The following is a 20,696-nucleotide window of genomic DNA, read 5'->3' as shown; positions in this document are numbered from 1 at the left end:
CCATAGGAAATTTGCTATTCAGCCTGGCTGAATAGAGATTTCCATAGGAAATTTGCTATTCAGCCTGGCTGAATAGAGATTTCCATAGGAAATTTGCTATTCAGCCTGGCTGAATAGAGATTTCCATAGGAAATTTGCTATTCAGCCTGGCTGAATAGAGATTTCCATAGGAAATTTGCTATTCAGCCTGGCTGAATAGAGATTTCCATAGGAAATTTGCTATTCAGCCTGGCTGAATAGAGATTTCCATAGGAAATTTGCTATTCAGCCTGGCTGAATAGAGATTTCCATAGGAAATTTGCTATTCAGCCTGGCTGAATAGAGATTTCCATAGGAAATTTGCTATTCAGCCTGGCTGAATAGAGATTTCCATAGGAAATTTGCTATTCAGCCTGGCTGAATAGAGATTTCCATAGGAAATTTGCTATTCAGCCTGGCTGAATAGAGATTTCCATAGGAAATTTGCTATTCAGCCTGGCTGAATAGAGATTTCCATAGGAAATTTGCTATTCAGCCTGGCTGAATAGAGATTTCCATAGGAAATTTGCTATTCAGCCTGGCTGAATAGAGATTTCCATAGGAAATTTGCTATTCAGCCTGGCTGAATAGAGATTTCCATAGGAAATTTGCTATTCAGCCTGGCTGAATAGAGATTTCCATAGGAAATTTGCTATTCAGCCTGGCTGAATAGAGATTTCCATAGGAAATTTGCTATTCAGCCTGGCTGAATAGAGATTTCCATAGGAAATTTGCTATTCAGCCTGGCTGAATAGAGATTTCCATAGGAAATTTGCTATTCAGCCTGGCTGAATAGAGATTTCCATAGGAAATTTGCTATTCAGCCTGGCTGAATAGAGATTTCCATAGGAAATTTGCTATTCAGCCTGGCTGAATAGAGATTTCCATAGGAAATTTGCTATTCAGCCTGGCTGAATAGAGATTTCCATAGGAAATTTGCTATTCAGCCTGGCTGAATAGAGATTTCCATAGGAAATTTGCTATTCAGCCTGGCTGAATAGAGATTTCCATAGGAAATTTGCTATTCAGCCTGGCTGAATAGAGATTTCCATAGGAAATTTCCATAGGAAATTTGCTATTCAGCCTGGCTGAATAGAGATTTCCATAGGAAATTTGCTATTCAGCCTGGCTGAATAGAGATTTCCATAGGAAATTTGCTATTCAGCCTGGCTGAATAGAGATTTCCATAGGAAATTTGCTATTCAGCCTGGCTGAATAGAGATTTCCATAGGAAATTTGCTATTCAGCCTGGCTGAATAGAGATTTCCATAGGAAATTTGCTATTCAGCCTGGCTGAATAGAGATTTCCATAGGAAATTTGCTATTCAGCCTGGCTGAATAGAGATTTCCATAGGAAATTTGCTATTCAGCCTGGCTGAATAGAGATTTCCATAGGAAATTTGCTATTCAGCCTGGCTGAATAGAGATTTCCATAGGAAATTTGCTATTCAGCCTGGCTGAATAGAGATTTCCATAGGAAATTTGCTATTCAGCCTGGCTGAATAGAGATTTCCATAGGAAATTTGCTATTCAGCCTGGCTGAATAGAGATTTCCATAGGAAATTTGCTATTCAGCCTGGCTGAATAGAGATTTCCATAGGAAATTTGCTATTCAGCCTGGCTGAATAGAGATTTCCATAGGAAATTTGCTATTCAGCCTGGCTGAATAGAGATTTCCATAGGAAATTTGCTATTCAGCCTGGCTGAATAGAGATTTCCATAGGAAATTTGCTATTCAGCCTGGCTGAATAGAGATTTCCATAGGAAATTTGCTATTCAGCCTGGCTGAATAGAGATTTCCATAGGAAATTTGCTATTCAGCCTGGCTGAATAGAGATTTCCATAGGAAATTTCCATAGGAAATTTGCTATTCAGCCTGGCTGAATAGAGATTTCCATAGGAAATTTGCTATTCAGCCTGGCTGAATAGAGATTTCCATAGGAAATTTGCTATTCAGCCTGGCTGAATAGAGATTTCCATAGGAAATTTGCTATTCAGCCTGGCTGAATAGAGATTTCCATAGGAAATTTGCTATTCAGCCTGGCTGAATAGAGATTTCCATAGGAAATTTGCTATTCAGCCTGGCTGAATAGAGATTTCCATAGGAAATTTGCTATTCAGCCTGGCTGAATAGAGATTTCCATAGGAAATTTGCTATTCAGCCTGGCTGAATAGAGATTTCCATAGGAAATTTGCTATTCAGCCTGGCTGAATAGAGATTTCCATAGGAAATTTACTATTCAGCCTGGCTGAATAGAGATTTCCATAGGAAATTTGCTATTCAGCCTGGCTGAATAGAGATTTCCATAGGAAATTTGCTATTCAGCCTGGCTGAATAGAGATTTCCATAGGAAATTTGCTATTCAGCCTGGCTGAATAGAGATTTCCATAGGAAATTTGCTATTCAGCCTGGCTGAATAGAGATTTCCATAGGAAATTTGCTATTCAGCCTGGCTTAATAGAGATTTCCATAGGAAATTTGCTATTCAGCCTGGCTGAATAGAGATTTCCATAGGAAATTTGCTATTCAGCCTGGCTGAATAGAGATTTCCATAGGAAATTTGCTATTCAGCCTGGCTGAATAGAGATTTCCATAGGAAATTTGCTATTCAGCCTGGCTGAATAGAGATTTCCATAGGAAATTTGCTATTCAGCCTGGCTGAATAGAGATTTCCATAGGAAATTTGCTATTCAGCCTGGCTGAATAGAGATTTCCATAGGAAATTTGCTATTCAGCCTGGCTGAATAGAGATTTCCATAGGAAATTTGCTATTCAGCCTGGCTGAATAGAGATTTCCATAGGAAATTTGCTATTCAGCCTGGCTGAATAGAGATTTCCATAGGAAATTTGCTATTCAGCCTGGCTGAATAGAGATTTCCATAGGAAATTTGCTATTCAGCCTGGCTGAATAGAGATTTCCATAGGAAATTTGCTATTCAGCCTGGCTGAATAGAGATTTCCATAGGAAATTTGCTATTCAGCCTGGCTGAATAGAGATTTCCATAGGAAATTTGCTATTCAGCCTGGCTGAATAGAGATTTCCATAGGAAATTTGCTATTCAGCCTGGCTGAATAGAGATTTCCATAGGAAATTTGCTATTCAGCCTGGCTGAATAGAGATTTCCATAGGAAATTTGCTATTCAGCCTGGCTGAATAGAGATTTCCATAGGAAATTTGCTATTCAGCCTGGCTGAATAGAGATTTCCATAGAAAATTTGCTATTCAGCCTGGCTGAATAGAGATTTCCATAGGAAATTTGCTATTCAGCCTGGCTGAATAGAGATTTCCATAGGAAATTTGCTATTCAGCCTGGCTGAATAGAGATTTCCATAGGAAATTTGCTATTCAGCCTGGCTGAATAGAGATTTCCATAGGAAATTTGCTATTCAGCCTGGCTGAATAGAGATTTCCATAGGAAATTTGCTATTCAGCCTGGCTGAATAGAGATTTCCATAGGAAATTTGCTATTCAGCCTGGCTGAATAGAGATTTCCATAGGAAATTTGCTATTCAGCCTGGCTGAATAGAGATTTCCATAGGAAATTTGCTATTCAGCCTGGCTGAATAGAGATTTCCATAGGAAATTTGCTATTCAGCCTGGCTGAATAGAGATTTCCATAGGAAATTTGCTATTCAGCCTGGCTGAATAGAGATTTCCATAGGAAATTTGCTATTCAGCCTTGCTGTTTATAGATTTCTGTAGAAAATCTGAGCTGAATATTTTATGTTTGACGTTTCTTAATTTCTTATAGCCTAAATTTAAACTTTGCCCATAAAACAATAAAATACCCACTCAATATTCCACAATAACAACAAGTCCCTTTTATCGTTACCCCCACCCTAACTGTCCCCAATGTAATCTTTGCTGCTGTCACCCGCATCACAAGTGATTTTCAGCGATACATTTCGCCTCCACAATCCTTGTCGCCGTCATCATGGCTGTTTTACAGTTTTTTCTTGATCTTTTTGTTGTTGGTTTGATGTCGTTGTTCTATTACCCTTAGCCAGACTGTCGTCGTCCTGGTTCCATATTAGAGTTTTTTGTGTGAACATTTGTAGAAACATTTTTGTCTGTTCTTCTTGTTGTTGTTGTATTCTTCTTATTTTTACAACATCTTTATGTCTTCGTTTTTTTGCTTACTAAGGACCTCCCAATTGTATGTTAGCTTACCTCCCCCTTTTCCACTCCCCACCGAAACGAGGTGAAAAAAGAAACCAAAAAATAATTTGATATGTCTCCTAGTTGGAAAGTTGTGATGGTAATGGTAATTGTTCATGAGCTGCTCTGGGTAATCTTTGGTGGCTAAGTAGTGGCTTTGCTCCTCTTCATTGTTCTGCCTTCGTTCCTTGTTCTGTCTGCCATTGTTTCACACATATATTCTTAATTAAAGTTGTGGTGTTTATGATTCCTATTGTTCCACTTAAAGCTTAGACATATTTATATTTCATAGCTCCAACCCCCCTCTCGACCACCCTCTCAACTTCTGGTGATTCATCTGACCATGAAATGTTTAATAGAGTTCCTAGGTCCTGGGTGAATGTCCTTCGACTGTTCAATGGGACAATTGGAGAATGTGTGTTTCTCGGCTTCCTTTGTTGCCGAACAATGTTTAAAAGTCTGGATAAGATAAAAATGGGCTACCATCAAACTTTGCCTTTTTCCTGTAAGTGACTGTCGGTTCGGTTCGGTTTGTTGAAGTGAGAAAAGAACTTGTGAAGTTGGAGTATCCAACAGGAAATTAAAGCAATTTGTAGTTGGTCATAAATTTGAAACAGAAGTTGTTAAACAAAAACAAAATTATAAAACAAAAATTATGTGTGTGTGTGAGTAACTACAACTACTACAATTAAGGCAAGTCGGATGAAGAAACACTGCAGCCAGGTTGAATGGAAGATTTCTCATGGAAACCTCTATTCCGCCAGGCTAAATCTCTATTCAGCCAGGCTGAATAGCAAATTTACTACGGAACCTGAATTGAAGGTTACCTCTCGAAACCTCTATTCAGCCAAGCTGAATTGAAGGTTAACTCTAGAAACCTCTATTCAGCCATGGAAACCTCTATTCAGCCAGGCTGAATTGAAGTTTACCTATGGAAACCTCTATTCAGCCAGGCTGAATTGAAGTTTACCCATGGAAACCTCTATTCAGCCAGGCTGAATTGAAGTTTACCTATGGAAACCTCTATTCAGCCAGGCTGAATTGAAGTTTACCTATGGAAACCTCTATTCAGCCAGGCTGAATTGAAGTTTACCTATGGAAACCTCTATTCAGCCAGGCTGAATTGAAGTTTACCTATGGAAACCTCTATTCAGCCAGGCTGAATTGAAGTTTACCTATGGAAACCTCAATTCAGCCAGGCTGAATTGAAGTTTACCTATGGAAACCTCTATTCAGCCAGGCTGAATTGAAGTTTACCTATGGAAACCTCTATTCAGCCAGGCTGAATTGAAGTTTACCTATGGAAACCTCTATTCAGCCAGGCTGAATTGAAGTTTACCTATGGAAACCTCTATTCAGCCAGGCTGAATTGAAGTTTACCTATGGAAACCTCTATTCAGCCAGGCTGAATTGAAGTTTACCTATGGAAACCTCTATTCAGCCAGGCTGAATTGAAGTTTACCTATGGAAACCTCTATTCAGCCAGGCTGAATTGAAGTTTACCTATGGAAACCTCTATTCAGCCAGGCTGAATTGAAGTTTACCTATGGAAACCTCTATTCAGCCAGGCTGAATTGAAGTTTACCTATGGAAACCTCTATTCAGCCAGGCTGAATTGAAGTTTACCTATGGAAACCTCTATTCAGCCAGGCTGAATTGAAGTTTACCTATGGAAACCTCTATTCAGCCAGGCTGAATTGAAGTTTACCTATGGAAACCTCTATTCAGCCAGGCTGAATTGAAGTTTACCTATGGAAACCTCTATTCAGCCAGGCTGAATTGAAGTTTACCTATGGAAACCTCTATTCAGCCAGGCTGAATTGAAGTTTACCTATGGAAACCTCTATTCAGCCAGGCTGAATTGAAGTTTACCTATGGAAACCTCTATTCAGCCAGGCTGAATTGAAGTTTACCTATGGAAACCTCTATTCAGCCAGGCTGAATTGAAGTTTACCTATGGAAACCTCTATTCAGCCAGGCTGAATTGAAGTTTACCTATGGAAACCTCTATTCAGCCAGGCTGAATTGAAGTTTACCTATGGAAACTTCTATTCAGCTATGCTGAATTGAAATATACCTCTGGAAACTTCTATTCAGCTATGCTGAATTGAAATATACCTCTGGAAACCTCTATTCAGCCAGGCTGAATTGAACTTTACCTCTGGAAACCTCTATTCAGCCAGGCTGAATTGAAGTTTACCTCTGGAAACCTCTATTCAGCCAGGCTGAATTGAAGTTTACCTATGGAAACGTCTATTCAGCCAGGCTGAATTGAAGTTTACCTATGGAAACGTCTATTCAGCCAGGCTGAATTGAAGTTTACCTATGGAAACCTCTATTCAGCCAGGCTGAATTGAAGTTTACCTATGGAAACCTCTATTCAGCCAGGCTGAATTGAAGTTTACCTATGGAAACCTCTATTCAGCCAGGCTGAATTGAAGTTTACCTATGGAAACCTCTATTCAGCCAGGCTGAATTGAAGTTTACCTACGGAAACCTCTATTCAGCCAGGCTGAATTGAAGTTTACCTATGGAAAACTCTATTCAGCCAGGCTGAATTGAAGTTTACCTATGGAAACCTCTATTCAGCCAGGCTGAATTGAAGTTTACCTATGGAAACCTCTATTCAGCCAGGCTGAATTGAAGTTTACCTATGGAAACCTCTATTCAGCCAGGCTGAATTGAAGTTTACCTATGGAAACCTCTATTCAGCCAGGCTGAATTGAAGTTTACCTATGGAAACCTCTATTCAGCCAGGCTGAATTGAAGTTTACCTATGGAAACCTCTATTCAGCCAGGCTGAATTGAAGTTTACCTATGGAAACCTCTATTCAGCCAGGCTGAATTGAAGTTTACCTATGGAAACCTCTATTCAGCCAGGCTGAATTGAAGTTTACCTATGGAAACCTCTATTCAGCCAGGCTGAATTGAAGTTTACCTATGGAAACCTCTATTCAGCCAGGCTGAATTGAAGTTTACCTATGGAAACCTCTATTCAGCCAGGCTGAATTGAAGTTTACCTATGGAAACCTCTATTCAGCCAGGCTGAATTGAAGTTTACCTATGGAAACCTCTATTCAGCCAGGCTGAATTGAAGTTTACCTATGGAAACCTCTATTCAGCCAGGCTGAATTGAAGTTTACCTATGGAAACCTCTATTCAGCCAGGCTGAATTGAAGTTTACCTATGGAAACCTCTATTCAGCCAGGCTGAATTGAAGTTTACCTATGGAAACCTCTATTCAGCCAGGCTGAATTGAAGTTTACCTATGGAAACCTCTATTCAGCCAGGCTGAATTGAAGTTTACCTATGGAAACCTCTATTCAGCCAGGCTGAATTGAAGTTTACCTATGGAAACCTCTATTCAGCCAGGCTGAATTGAAGTTTACCTATGGAAACCTCTATTCAGCCAGGCTGAATTGAAGTTTACCTATGGAAACCTCTATTCAGCCAGGCTGAATTGAAGTTTACCTATGGAAACCTCTATTCAGCCAGGCTGAATTGAAGTTTACCTATGGAAACCTCTATTCAGCCAGGCTGAATTGAAGTTTACCTATGGAAACCTCTATTCAGCCAGTCTGAATTGGAGTTTACCTATGGAAACCTCTATTCAGCCAGACTGAATTGAAGTTTACCTATGGAAACTTTTATTCAGCTAAGCTGAATTGAAGTTTACCTACGGAAACCTCTATTTAGCCAGGCTGAATTGAAGATTTCCCATGGAAACTTCTATTCAGCTATGCTACCCCAGTTTCTTTCACTTCTTCCTTTTCTAGCCATTATTAATTTCATTTAATTTTTCATTATGCTTTGTTTTAGCATCATGTCATGCATTCAAGCAAACAGTCCAAGTAGCTAACCAAGTAACCAATAAAACAGTCAGTCAAGCAACCAACCGACCGACCGACCGACCGATGGACGAGATATTTGCAGAAACCCTACAAAGTAGATTCAATTTATCTTTTGCGGCTGTAGAATATTGGTAACGATGACAACGTCAACATTTCATCTGGTGATTATGTGACTTCCCTTCGCTTCCTCTCGCCTTCCTTATGGCCTTTAATGCAGACTTCGCCGCCATGGAGCTGTAGTTCTAGTTGCAGTGTCGCCATCATTCCAAAGAGTTCATTATTGTTTCCAATATGTTTGGCATATGTTTGAATGGTTTTGTGGATGAGGCGGGGGGTCAATGGGTGGGAGTGTCACATTACAGTTTGTCCCACATATTCCACCATTGCAGCTGTGGCTTTCTTCTCGATTTATTTCATTATCTTGTTCTTCTTTTCTTCGCTTTATTTATTCTATACAAAATGGCCATATTTGTTACTTTGCTCTTGGGTGACTAAGTGTCCTCATTGGCTACTATGTGGGTGTTGGTTGTAGAGTTTCACCTACGTAAATATGGATCGACATTTCTTTACTAATGACGTTTGATGTCATTGCTCTAATATTCCAAGTAGGAAGTCTCCCTGCGGTGTAAGCCGCATGTGACACAGATATTAGATTTGTTATGAAATCCTTGTTTGTTTGTTATGCTTCCTTCGGACATTGCGTAGGTGATAATGAGGTGGGATTCTCTGAAGAGTGTTTTCTTCCTAGGCCGTAATCATAAATTCTAATTGGTTGCGTAAAGGTTTCAATAGGAAAACTTCAACTTCAACTGACGGAATTCAGCCCGGCTGAACGCTTTGCGGAATAGAGGATTCCATAGGAATTTTTCAGCCTAGTTGAATAGGGATAACCCCCTATAGGAGGCCTTTAATCTATAAAAAACCAAGTTAAGAAGCCTTCAATATAAAGAAGATCCCTTCAGAAGGTCTTCTTTCTATAGAGAATCCCTTCAGGAGGTCTTCTACCTATAGAAGACCCCTTTAGGGAGGTATTCAATCTTTAAGAAGTCTTCAATCTATAGAATACCACTTCAAGAGGTCTTCTATCCATTGAAGACCCCTTTAGGAGGTCTTCTATCTTTAGAAGACCCCTTTAGAAGGTCTTCTATCTATAGAAGACTCAATTAGGAGGTCTTCTATCTATAGAAGACTCCTTTAGGAGATCTTCTATTTATAGAAGACCCCTTTAGGAGAAGCCTTGAGGAGGTCTTCTATATAAAGAAGACCCCTTTAGGAGGTCTTCTGTCTATGGAACGCCCCTTTAGGAGGTCTTCTGTATGTAGAATACCCCTTTAGGAGGTCTTCTTTCAATCGAATAACCCTTTAGGAGCTCTTCTATCTATAGAAGACGCCTTTAGGAGGTCTTCTATCTATAGAAGAAAACTTTAGGAGGTCTTCTATCTGTATAAGACCGCTTTAGGAGGTGTTCTATCCCTAGAAGACCCCTTTAGGAGGTCTTCTATCTATATAAGCTATCCATCAGAGGTTTTATATCTATAAAAGACCCCTTCTGGAGGTTTTCTATCCATATAATACCCCTTTAGGAGGCCTTCTATCTACAGAAGAACCCCTTAGGAGGTCTTCTATCTATAGAAGACCCATCTAGGAGGTCTTCTATCTATAGAAGACCGGGCTGAATAGATAGAAGACCCCTTTAGGATGTCTACTATCTATAAAAGACCCCTTTAGGAGGTCTTCTATCTATAGCAGACTTCTTTAGGAGGTCTTCTATCTACAGATGAACACTTTAGCAGGTCTTCTATCTACAGATGAACACTTTAGCAGGTCTTCTATCTATAGGAGACCACTTTAGGAGGTCTTCTTTCCATAGAGGACTACCCTAGGAGGTCCCCTATCAATAGAAGACCCCTTTAGAGGGCCTTCTATCTGTAGAAGACCACTTTAGAAGGTCTTCTATCTATAGAAGTCTCCTTTAGGAGGTCTTCTATCTATAGAAGACCCCTTTAGGAGTTCTTCTATCTATAGAAGACCCCTTTAGGAGGTCTTCTATCTATAGAAGGCCCCTTTAGGAGGACTTCTATCTATAGAAGACACCTTTAGGAGGTCTTCTATCTATAGAAGACCACTTTTATCTAAAGAAGACCCCTTTAGGAGGTCTTCTATCTATAGAAGACCCCTTTAGGAGGTCTTCTATCTAGAAGTCTCCTTTATGAGGTCTTCTATCTATAGAAGTCTCCTTTATGAGGTCTTCTATCTATAGAAGACCACTTTTATCTAAAGAAGACCCCTTTAGGAGGTCTTCTATCTATAGAAGACCCCTTTAGGAGGTCTTCTATCTATAGAAGGCCCCTTTAGGAGGACTTCTATCTATAGAAGTCTCCTTTATGAGGTCTTCTATCTATAGAAGACCACTTTTATCTAAAGAAGACCCCTTTAGGAGGTCTTCTATCTATAGAAGACCCCTTTAGGAGGCCTTCTATCTATAGTAGACCCCTTTAAGAGGTCTTCTATCTATAGAAGTCTCCTTTATGAGGTCTTCTATCTATAGAAGACCACTTTTATCTAAAGAAGACCCCTTTAGAAGGTCTTCTTTCTATAGAAGACCCCTTTAGGAGGTCTTTTATCTATAGAAGACCCCTTTAGGAGGTCTTCTATCTATAGTAGACCCCTTTAGGAGGTCTTCTATCTATAGAAGTCTCCTTTATGAGGTCTTCTATCTATAGAAGACCACTTTTAGCTAAAGAAGACCCCTTTAGGCGGTCTTCTATCTATAGAAGACCCCTTTAGGAGGTCTTCTATCTATAGAAGGCCCCTTTAGGAGGTCTTCTATCTATAGAAGACCCCTTTTGGAGGTCTTCTATCTATAGAAGACTCCTTTAGGAGGTCTTCTATCTATAGAAGACCCCTTTAGGGGGCCTTTTACCTATAGAAGACCCTTTTATTAGGTCTTCTATCTATAAAAGACTCCTTTATGAAAACTTATTTCTTTAAAAGACCCCTTTAGGAGGTCTTCTATATATAGACGACCCCTTTTGGAGGTCTTCTATCTATAGGAGACCCCTTTAGGAGGTCTTCTATCTATAGAAGTCCCCATTAGAAGGCCTTCTATCAATAGAAGAACCCTTTAGTAGGTTTTCTATCTATAGAAGACCCCTTTAGGATGTTTTCTATCTATAGAAACCCCCTTTAGGAGGTCTTCTATCTATAGAAGACCCCTTTAGGAGGTCTTCTATCTATAGAAACCCCATTTAGGAGGTCTTATATCTATAGAAGGCCCCTTTTCGGAGGACTTGTATCTATAAAAGACCCCTTTAGGAGGACTTCTATATATTGAAGACCCCTTTAATAGGTCTTCTATCTATAGAAGACCCTTTTAGGAAGTCTTCTATCTATACAAGACCCCTTTAGGAGGTTTTCTATCTATAGAAGACCCCTTTAGGAGATCTTCTATCTATAGAAGTCTCCTTTAGGAGGTCTTCTATCTGTAGGGGACCCCTTTAGGAGGACTTCTATCTATAGAAGACCCCTTTGGGAGGTCTTCTATCTATAGAAGACCCCTTTGGGAGGTCTTCTATCTATAGAAGTCCCCTTTAGCAGGTCTTCTATCTATAGAATACCCCTTTTAGGAGGTCTTCTATCTATAGAAGTCTCTTTTAGGATATCTTCGATCTATAGAAGTCTCCTTTAGGATGTCTTCTATCTATAAAAGTTTCCTTTAGGAGTTCTTCTATCTATAGAAGACCCCTTTAGGAGGTCTTCTATCTACAGAAAACCCCTTTAGGAGGTCTTCTATCTATAGAATGCCCCTTTAGGAGGTCTTCTATCTATAGAGCACCCCTTTAGGAGGTTTTCTATCTATAGAATGCCCCTTTAGGAGAACTTTTATCTATAGAAGACCACTTTAATAGGTCTTTTATCTATAGAAGACCTCTTTAATAGGTCTTTTATCTATAGAAGACCCCTTTAGGAGGTTTTCTATCTATAGAAGACCCTTTTAGGAGGTCTTCTATCTATAGAGGGCCCCTTTAGGAGGTCTTCTATCTATAGGAGAATCCTTTAGGATGTATTATATCCTTTAGAATACCCTTTAGGAGGTCTTCTATCTATAGAAGATCCCTTTAATAGGTCTTCTATCCATAGAAGACCCCTTTAGGATGTCTTGTATCTATAGAAGACCCTTTTAGGAGGTCTTCTATCTAAAGAAGACCCCTTTAGGAGGTCTTCTATCTATAGAATACACCTTTAGGAGGTCTTCTATCTATTGAAGAACCCTTTAGGATGTCTTGTATCTATAGAAGACCCTTTTAGGAGGTCTTCTATCTATAGAAGACCCCTTTAGGTCTTGTTCTATCTATAGAAGACTCCTTTAGGAGGTCTTCTATTTATAGAAGACCCCTCTAGGAGGTCTTCTATAGATAGAAGACCCCTTTAGGAGGTCTTCTATCTATAGAAGACCCCTTTAGAAGGTCTTCTATCTATAGAAGACTCATTTAGGAGGTCTTCTATCTATAGAAGACCCCTTTAGGAGGTCTTCTATCTATATAAGACACCTTTAGGAGGTCTTCTATCTATAGAAGACCCCTTTAGGAGGTCTTCTATCTATATAAGACCCCCTTAGGAAGTCTTCTACCTATAGAAGACCCCTTTAGGAAGTCTTCTGTCCTTAGAAGACTCCTTTAGGAGGTCTTCTACCTATAGAAGACCCCTTTAGGAGGTCTTCTATCTATAGAAGACCCCTTTAGAAGGTCTTCTATCTATAGAAGACTCATTTAGGAGGTCTTCTATCTATAGAAGACCCCTTTAGGAGGTCTTCTATCTATATAAGACCCCTTAGGAAGTCTTCAACCTATAGAAGACCCCTTTAGGAGGTCTCCTATCTATATAAGACCCCTTAGGAAGTCTTCTACCTATAGAAGACCCCTTTAGGAAGTCTTCTACCTATAGAAGACCCCTTTAGGAAGTCTTCTGTCCTTAGAAGACCCCTTTAGGAGGTCTTATATCTATAAAAGACTCATTTAGGAGGTCTTCTGTCCAAAGACGACCCCTTTCGGATGTCTTTAGAAGACCCCTTTAAGAGGTTTTCTATCTATAGAAGACCCCTTTGGAGGTATTTTATCTATAGAAGTCTCCTTAAGTAGGTCTTGTATCTATAGAAGACTCCTATAGGAGATCTTCTACTTTTAGAAGACCTCTTTACAAGGTCTTCTACCTGTAGAAGACCCCTTAAGGAGGTCTTCTATCTATAGAATACCCCTTTAGGAGTTCTTCTATCTATAGAAGACCCCTTTAGGAGGTCATCTATTTATAGAAGACGCCTTTAGGCGGTCTATTTCTATAGAAGACCCCTTAAGGATATCTTCTATCTATAGAAGACTCCTTTAGGAGGTCTTATATCTATAGAAGACCCAATTAAGAGGGTCTCTTATGTGTAGAAGTTTCCTTTAGGAGATCTTCTATCTATAGAAGACCCCTTTAGGAGGTCTTCTGTCTACAGAAGACCACTTTAGGAGGTCTTCTATCTTTAGAAGGCCCCTTTAGGAGGACTTCTATCCATAGAAGACCCCCTTTTGGAGGTATTCTATTTATAGACACCCCCTTTTGGAGGTCTTCTATCTATAGAAGTCTCCTTTAGGAGGTCTTCTATCTATAGAAGACCCCTTAAGGAGGTCTTCTGTATATATGGGAGCCCTTTAGGAGGTCTTCTGTCTATAGAACACCCCTTTAGGAGGTCTTCTTTCTATAGAAGACACCTTTAGGAGGTCTTCTATCTATAGAAGACCCCTTTAGGAGGTCTTCTATCTATAGAAGACCCCTTTAGGAGGTCTTCTATCTATAGAAGATCCCTTTAGGAGGTCTTCTATCTATAGAAGACCCATTTAGGAGGTTTTCTATCTATAGAAGATCCCTTTAGGAGGTCTTCTATCTATAGAAGACTCCTTTAGGAGGCATTCTACCTATAGAAGACCCCTTTAGGAGGTCTTCTATCTATAGAAGACCCCTTTAAGAGGTCTTCTTTCTATAGAAGACCCCTATCTATAGAAGACCCCTATCTATAGAAGACCCCTTTAGGATGTCTTCTATCTATAGAATTATCCTTTAGGAGGTCTTCTATCTATAGAAGTGTCCTTTAGGAGGTCTTCTATCTATAGAAGACCCATTTAGGACTTGTTCTATCTATAGAAGACTCCTTTAGGAGGTCTTCTATTTATAGAAGACCCCTCTAGGAGGTCTTCTTTCTATAGAAGACCCCTTTAGGAGGTCTTCTATCTATAGAAGACCCCTTTAGAAGGTCTTCTATCTATAGAAGACTCATTTAGGAGGTCTTCTATCTATAGAAGACCCCTTTAGGAGGTCTTCTATCTATAGAAGACCCCTTTAGGAGGTCTTCTATCTATATAAGACACCTTTAGGAGGTCTTCTATCTATAGAAGACCCCTTTAGGAGGTCTTCTAACTATATAAGACCCCCTTAGGAAGTCTTCTACCTATAGAAGACCCCTTTAGGAAGTCTTCTGTCCGTAGAAGACCCCTTTAGGAGGTCTTCTATCAATAGAAGACTCCTTTAGGAGGTTTTATATCTATAGAAGACCCAATTAAGAGGGTCTCTTATGTGTAGAAGTTTCCTTTAGGAGATCTTCTATCTATAGAAGACCCCTTTAGGAGGTCTTTTGTCTACAGAAGACCACTTTAGGAGGTCTTCTATCTTTAGAAGGCCCCTTCAGGAGGACTTCTATCCATAGAAGACCCCCTTTTGGAGGTATTCTATTTATAGACACCCCCTTTTGGAGGTCTTCTATCTATAGAAACCCCTTTAGGAGGACTTCTATCTATAGAAGACTACTTTAGGAGATCTTCTATCTTTAAAAGACCCCTTTAGGAGGTCTGCTATTTATAGAAGACCCCTTTATGAGGTATTCTATCTATAGTAGACCCCTTTAGGTTGACTTTTATCTATAGAAGTCTCCTTTAAGAGGTCTTCTATCTATAGAAGTCTCCTTTAGGAGGTCTTCTATCTATAGAAGACCCCTTTAGGAGGTAGGCTGAAAGGGTACAATTACTTCGTATCATTCACCTTGTTCCTTTACAAAAAAATTAATTCTTTCTCTTCTTCCTAACCTAAAAGTGGTCAGTAGCCCCCCAAAGGAAAATAAAACTCCTACAAAATGAAACAAAGATAAAAAGAGCTCAGACAAGTTTATTTCTTCTCGACGATAATAATACAAATGAATACCTTTCACAAACGTTTCGCAAATACATTAATTTGATCTGAATCAACAGCAGCAACAGCAAACAACAACACCAACGACAACAAAAGTCTCACACAAATCAACAACTCCCCAAATAATGGTGATGAAATCTAACTCTCATCAGCCGCAGGCATACTTTTCCTTGTCTTATCCTATCTAAGGCTTCTTTTCAATTATAGCAAAACCCAACATGGAGAAAAAAGTAATGAAAAAGAAAACAGAAAGAAAAAACAAAGCAAAAACATCTTAGGAGGTATTTAGCTTATTTCTTTCTCCCTCTACTTCCACTTCCATGTTATTCATCTAATTCCCAAGGCTGTAGTACAGCTTTGGAATTGGTTAGGTAGGCAGGTAAACCATCTTAAGGTGAATCAAGGAACAGGTAGGGTTCAAGGCTCCTTTGGGTCATATCGAAATTTATTTGTAATGGATTTAAGTGTTATTTTCAAGACAATTTCAGGCTCAACAAATTTCAATCCTCCAAAAATTATGTTTAAATTCCCCCACTTTCAACACGTCTTAACAGAATGGGTATATGTGTATGTAGACAATACCCCCACACACACCTCTCTTACATTGAACTCGGCATATAAATTACTCATTTGGAAAAACTAGCAACACTACCGGCAAACCGTGCAACACAAGCGGCACTCTGCCCAACTACAATTGCCCCGCAACTAACCAACCAACCGACCGGCTCGATATTCCCTCTAGACTTCCATAGTAAAATCCTCCCCAGCCATTTCTATTAAAAAAACAACTACAGAAACAAAACCAGAATATTTTTCCCCAAGTTTCTTCCATTTCCCCAAATTCAGTTGGTCAACTACAGCCATTCATTTCTTGTTCTTCTTTTTTTTGTGTTTGGCTATGGAAAATCGTTGAATTTTTCATTCCATTTTTTCCATTGCTCAAAAAAAAGAACCATTCACAATTCTTTTTTTTTTTCTATTCTATTCTACACTTAAGCGTTGTTTTCATGAGTCAATTTTTTGCCGCTTTTGGAGGTTCGGGGTTCCGCACTATCAGGTTATAAATGTATAAAACAAAGTGGCCAAAAATAACCACACAAAAGAGGGGAGAGAGCAAAAAAAGGTCAGTTAGTGTCTAAAATGGAGGAAAGACAGCGCAACAACAACAACCGCAAACTAGAAACACGCACATGGCGACCATAGTTCTAAGGCAATTAGGGACCAATGGAAGCCGGGTGGATGTGGGGGTGGCAGAGAATAATATTCAATTTATTGTTAGGATTTCGATTTGAGATTGATAGAGAGATGATAATGGGATTCATTACAAGGGGGGATTTGGACAGGAATTAAAATTGAGGCAGACAAAATTTAAAATTTATCACAGAAACCTTAATTCTGGTAGTCTACATTAATTCAGCCAAGCTGAATTCAAAATTCTATAGGTAATCTTCAATTCAGCCTGGCTGAATGGGCGTTTCTATAGGAAATCTTCAATTCAGCCTGGCTGAATGGGCATTTCTATAGGAAATCTTCAATTTAGCCTGGCTGAATGGGGATTTCTATAGGAAATCTTCAATTCAGCCTGGCTGAATGGGGATTTCTATAGGAAATCTTCAATTCAGCCTGGCTGAATGGGGATTTCTATAGGAAATCTTCAATTCAGCCTGGCTGAATGGGGATTTCTATAGGAAATCTTCAATTCAGCCTGGCTGAATGGGGATTTCTATAGGAAATCTTCAATTCAGCCTGGCTGAATGGGGATTTCTATAGGAAATCTTCAATTCAGCCTGGCTGAATGGGGATTTCTATAGGAAATCTTCAATTCAGCCTGGCTGAATGGGGATTTCTATAGGAAATCTTCAATTCAGCCTGGCTGAATGGGGATTTCTATAGGAAATCTTCAATTCAGCCTGGCTGAATGGGGATTTCTATAGGAAATCTTCAATTCAGCCTGGCTGAATGGGGATTTCTATAGGAAATCTTCAATTCAGCCTGGCTGAATGGGGATTTCTATAGGAAATCTTCAATTCAGCCTGGCTGAATGGGGATTTCTATAGGAAATCTTCAATTCAGCCTGGCTGAATGGGGATTTCTATAGGAAATCTTCAATTCAGCCTGGCTGAATGGGGATTTCTATAGGAAATCTTCAATTCAGCCTGGCTGAATGGGGATTTCTATAGGAAATCTTCAATTCAGCCTGGCTGAATGGGGATTTCTATAGGAAATCTTCAATTCAGCCTGGCTGAATGGGGATTTCTATAGGAAATCTTCAATTCAGCCTGGCTGAATGGGGATTTCTATAGGAAATCTTCAATTCAGCCTGGCTGAATGGGGATTTCTATAGGAAATCTTCAATTCAGCCTGGCTGAATGGGGATTTCTATAGGAAATCTTCAATTCAGCCTGGCTGAATGGGGATTTCTATAGGAAATCTTCAATTCAGCCTGGCTGAATGGGGATTTCTATAGGAAATCTTCAATTCAGCCTGGCTGAATGGGGATTTCTATAGGAAATCTTCAATTCAGCCTGGCTGAATGGGGATTTCTATAGGAAATCTTCAATTCAGCCTGGCTGAATGGGGATTTCTATAGGAAATCTTCAATTCAGCCTGGCTGAATGGGGATTTCTATAGGAAATCTTCAATTCAGCCTGGCTGAATGGGGATTTCTATAGGAAATCTTCAATTCAGCCTGGCTGAATGGGGATTTCTATAGGAAATCTTCAATTCAGCCTGGCTGAATGGGGATTTCTATAGGAAATCTTCAATTCAGCCTGGCTGAATGGGGATTTCTATAGGAAATCTTCAATTCAGCCTGGCTGAATGGGGATTTCTATAGGAAATCTTCAATTCAGCCTGGCTGAATGGGGATTTCTATAGGAAATCTTCAATTCAGCCTGGCTGAATGGGGATTTCTATAGGAAATCTTCAATTCAGCCTGGCTGAATGGGGATTTCTATAGGAAATCTTCAATTCAGCCTGGCTGAATGGGGATTTCTATAGGAAATCTTCAATTCAGCCTGGCTGAATGGGGATTTCTATAGGAAATCTTCAATTCAGCCTGGCTGAATGGGGATTTCTATAGGAAATCTTCAATTCAGCCTGGCTGAATGGGGATTTCTATAGGAAATCTTCAATTCAGCCTGGCTGAATGGGGATTTCTATAGGAAATCTTCAATTCAGCCTGGCTGAATGGGGATTTCTATAGGAAATCGTCAATTCAGCCTGGCTGAATGGGGATTTCTATAGGAAATCGTCAATTCAGCCTGGCTGAATGGGGATTTCTATAGGAAATCGTCAATTCAGCCTGGCTGAATGGGGATTTCTATTGGAAATCGTCAATTCAGCCTGGCTGAATGGGGATTTCTATTGGAAATCGTCAATTCAGCCTGGCTGAATGGGGATTTCTATAGGAAATCGTCAATTCAGCCTGGCTGAATGGGGATTTCTATAGGAAATCTTCAATTCAGCCTGGCTGAATGGGGATTTCTATAGGAAATCTTCAATTCAGCCTGGCTGAATGGGGTTTGCTATAGGAAATCTTCAATACAGCCTGGCTGAATGGGGTTTGCTATAGGAAATCTTCAATTCAGCCTGGCTGAATGGGGATTTCCATAGGAAATCTTCAATTCAGCCTGGCTGAATGGGGATTTCTATAGGAAATCTTCAATTCAGCCTGGCTGAATGGGGATTTCTATAGGAAATCTTCAATTCAGCCTGGCTGAATGGGGATTTCTATAGGAAATCTTCAATTCAGCCTGGCTGAATGGGGATTTCTATAGGAAATCTTCAATTCAGCCTGGCTGAATGGGGTTTGCTATAGGAAATCTTCAATTCAGCCTGGCTGAATGGGGATTTCTATAGGAAATCTTCAATTCAGCCTGGCTGAATGGGGATTTCTATAGGAAATCTTCAATTCAGCCTGGCTGAATGGGGATTTCTATAGGAAATCTTCAATTCAGCCTGGCTGAATGGGGATTTCTATAGGAAATCTTCAATTCAGCCTGGCTGAATGGGGATTTCTATAGGAAATCTTCAATTCAGCCTGGCTGAATGGGGATTTCTATAGGAAATCTTCAATTCAGCCTGGCTGAATGGGGATTTCTATAGGAAATCTTCAATTCAGCCTGGCTGAATGGGGATTTCTATAGGAAATCTTCAATTCAGCCTGGCTGAATGGGGATTTCTATAGGAAATCTTCAATTCAGCCTGGCTGAATGGGGATTTCTATAGGAAATCTTCAATTCAGCCTGGCTGAATGGGGATTTCTATAGGAAATCTTCAATTCAGCCTGGCTGAATGGGGATTTCTATAGGAAATCTTCAATTCAGCCTGGCTGAATGGGGATTTCTATAGGAAATCTTCAATTCAGCCTGGCTGAATGGGGATTTCTATAGGAAATCTTCAATTCAGCCTGGCTGAATGGCGATTTCTATAGGAAATCTTCAATTCAGCCTGGCTGAATGGGGATTTCTATAGGAAATTTTCAATTCAGCCTGGCTGAATGGGGATTTCTATAGGAAATTTTCAATTCAGCCTGGCTGAATGGGGATTTCTATAGGAAATCTTCAATTCAGCCTGGCTGAATGGGGATTTCTATAGGAAATCTTCAATTCAGCCTGGCTGAATGGGGATTTCTATAGGAAATCTTTAATTCAGCCTGGCTGATTTTTTTGGGGTTTGATTAAATTATTGCCCTGATATCCTGCAGCATTTCAATTTTCCTTTTATTTTTCCAATTTTTATTAAATAATAAATTTCAATCTATCATTTTCGTTTTTAATTATGAAAGAGTGAAAAGTAAATGAGAAAAATAAACTATTACTGGGAATGACAATGCGCTCCATCACAGCGTTTGTTGGCGAAACGTTAATTGCATTCTGCCACCACTACTACTATGACTATTTCTGTTTATTAACCCCCCACCATCAGAGCCATACAAATGCACTACAAAACACATACATACACATAAACTAACAACAATAACACAATGCTGCTAAAAGGGAACTACAACAATACCAAATTTCAATTAAAATTAACTGCAAAGCAATAAAAAACAACAACAACCAAGAGAATGAAAAAAACAAGAAAAAAAAAATAAATATATTTTCCAAGCTAACAAATCCGTTGTTTAAAACACGCTACTACAACAACATAGTAAGTAAGGAGGAGTAAAGAGGCACACCAATGTAAGGTTAACTCCAATTTCCAATACATTGCCTTAATGCCTCTTCACAACCCTATTTCAATTCCACTTGAGGCCATTTTGTTCTATATTTAGAATAGGTATTTAACTACTTGGTCTCCACACGGACTCCATTTTCTTGATCATACCATTTTCTATTAAGTATGGTAACTCCAGGATAAACGAAACGTTCTGGATGAATGCTTGGCAATAATAGCAACAACTGCAACTACACAAGGAGCCAACCAACCATTACAACAATGCCAT

The 20,696-nt window shown here is 39.5% G+C and overlaps 1 protein-coding gene across 7 annotated transcripts in view; it reads left to right on the top strand.

Moving 5' to 3' along the window:
* The window catches only part of loaf (low-density lipoprotein receptor domain containing lost and found), a 289,295-nt gene that overhangs the window by 24,736 nt on the left and 243,863 nt on the right, over positions 1 to 20,696 (top strand). The gene's annotated exons all lie outside the window — the stretch shown is intronic.

Source organism: Musca autumnalis, unplaced genomic scaffold, assembly GCF_047663935.1.
Source record: "Musca autumnalis isolate F117 unplaced genomic scaffold, ASM4766393v1 scaffold_4, whole genome shotgun sequence".
NCBI classification, from domain to species: domain Eukaryota; kingdom Metazoa; phylum Arthropoda; class Insecta; order Diptera; family Muscidae; genus Musca; species Musca autumnalis.
This window is presented reverse-complemented; position numbering and strand designations above follow the sequence as displayed.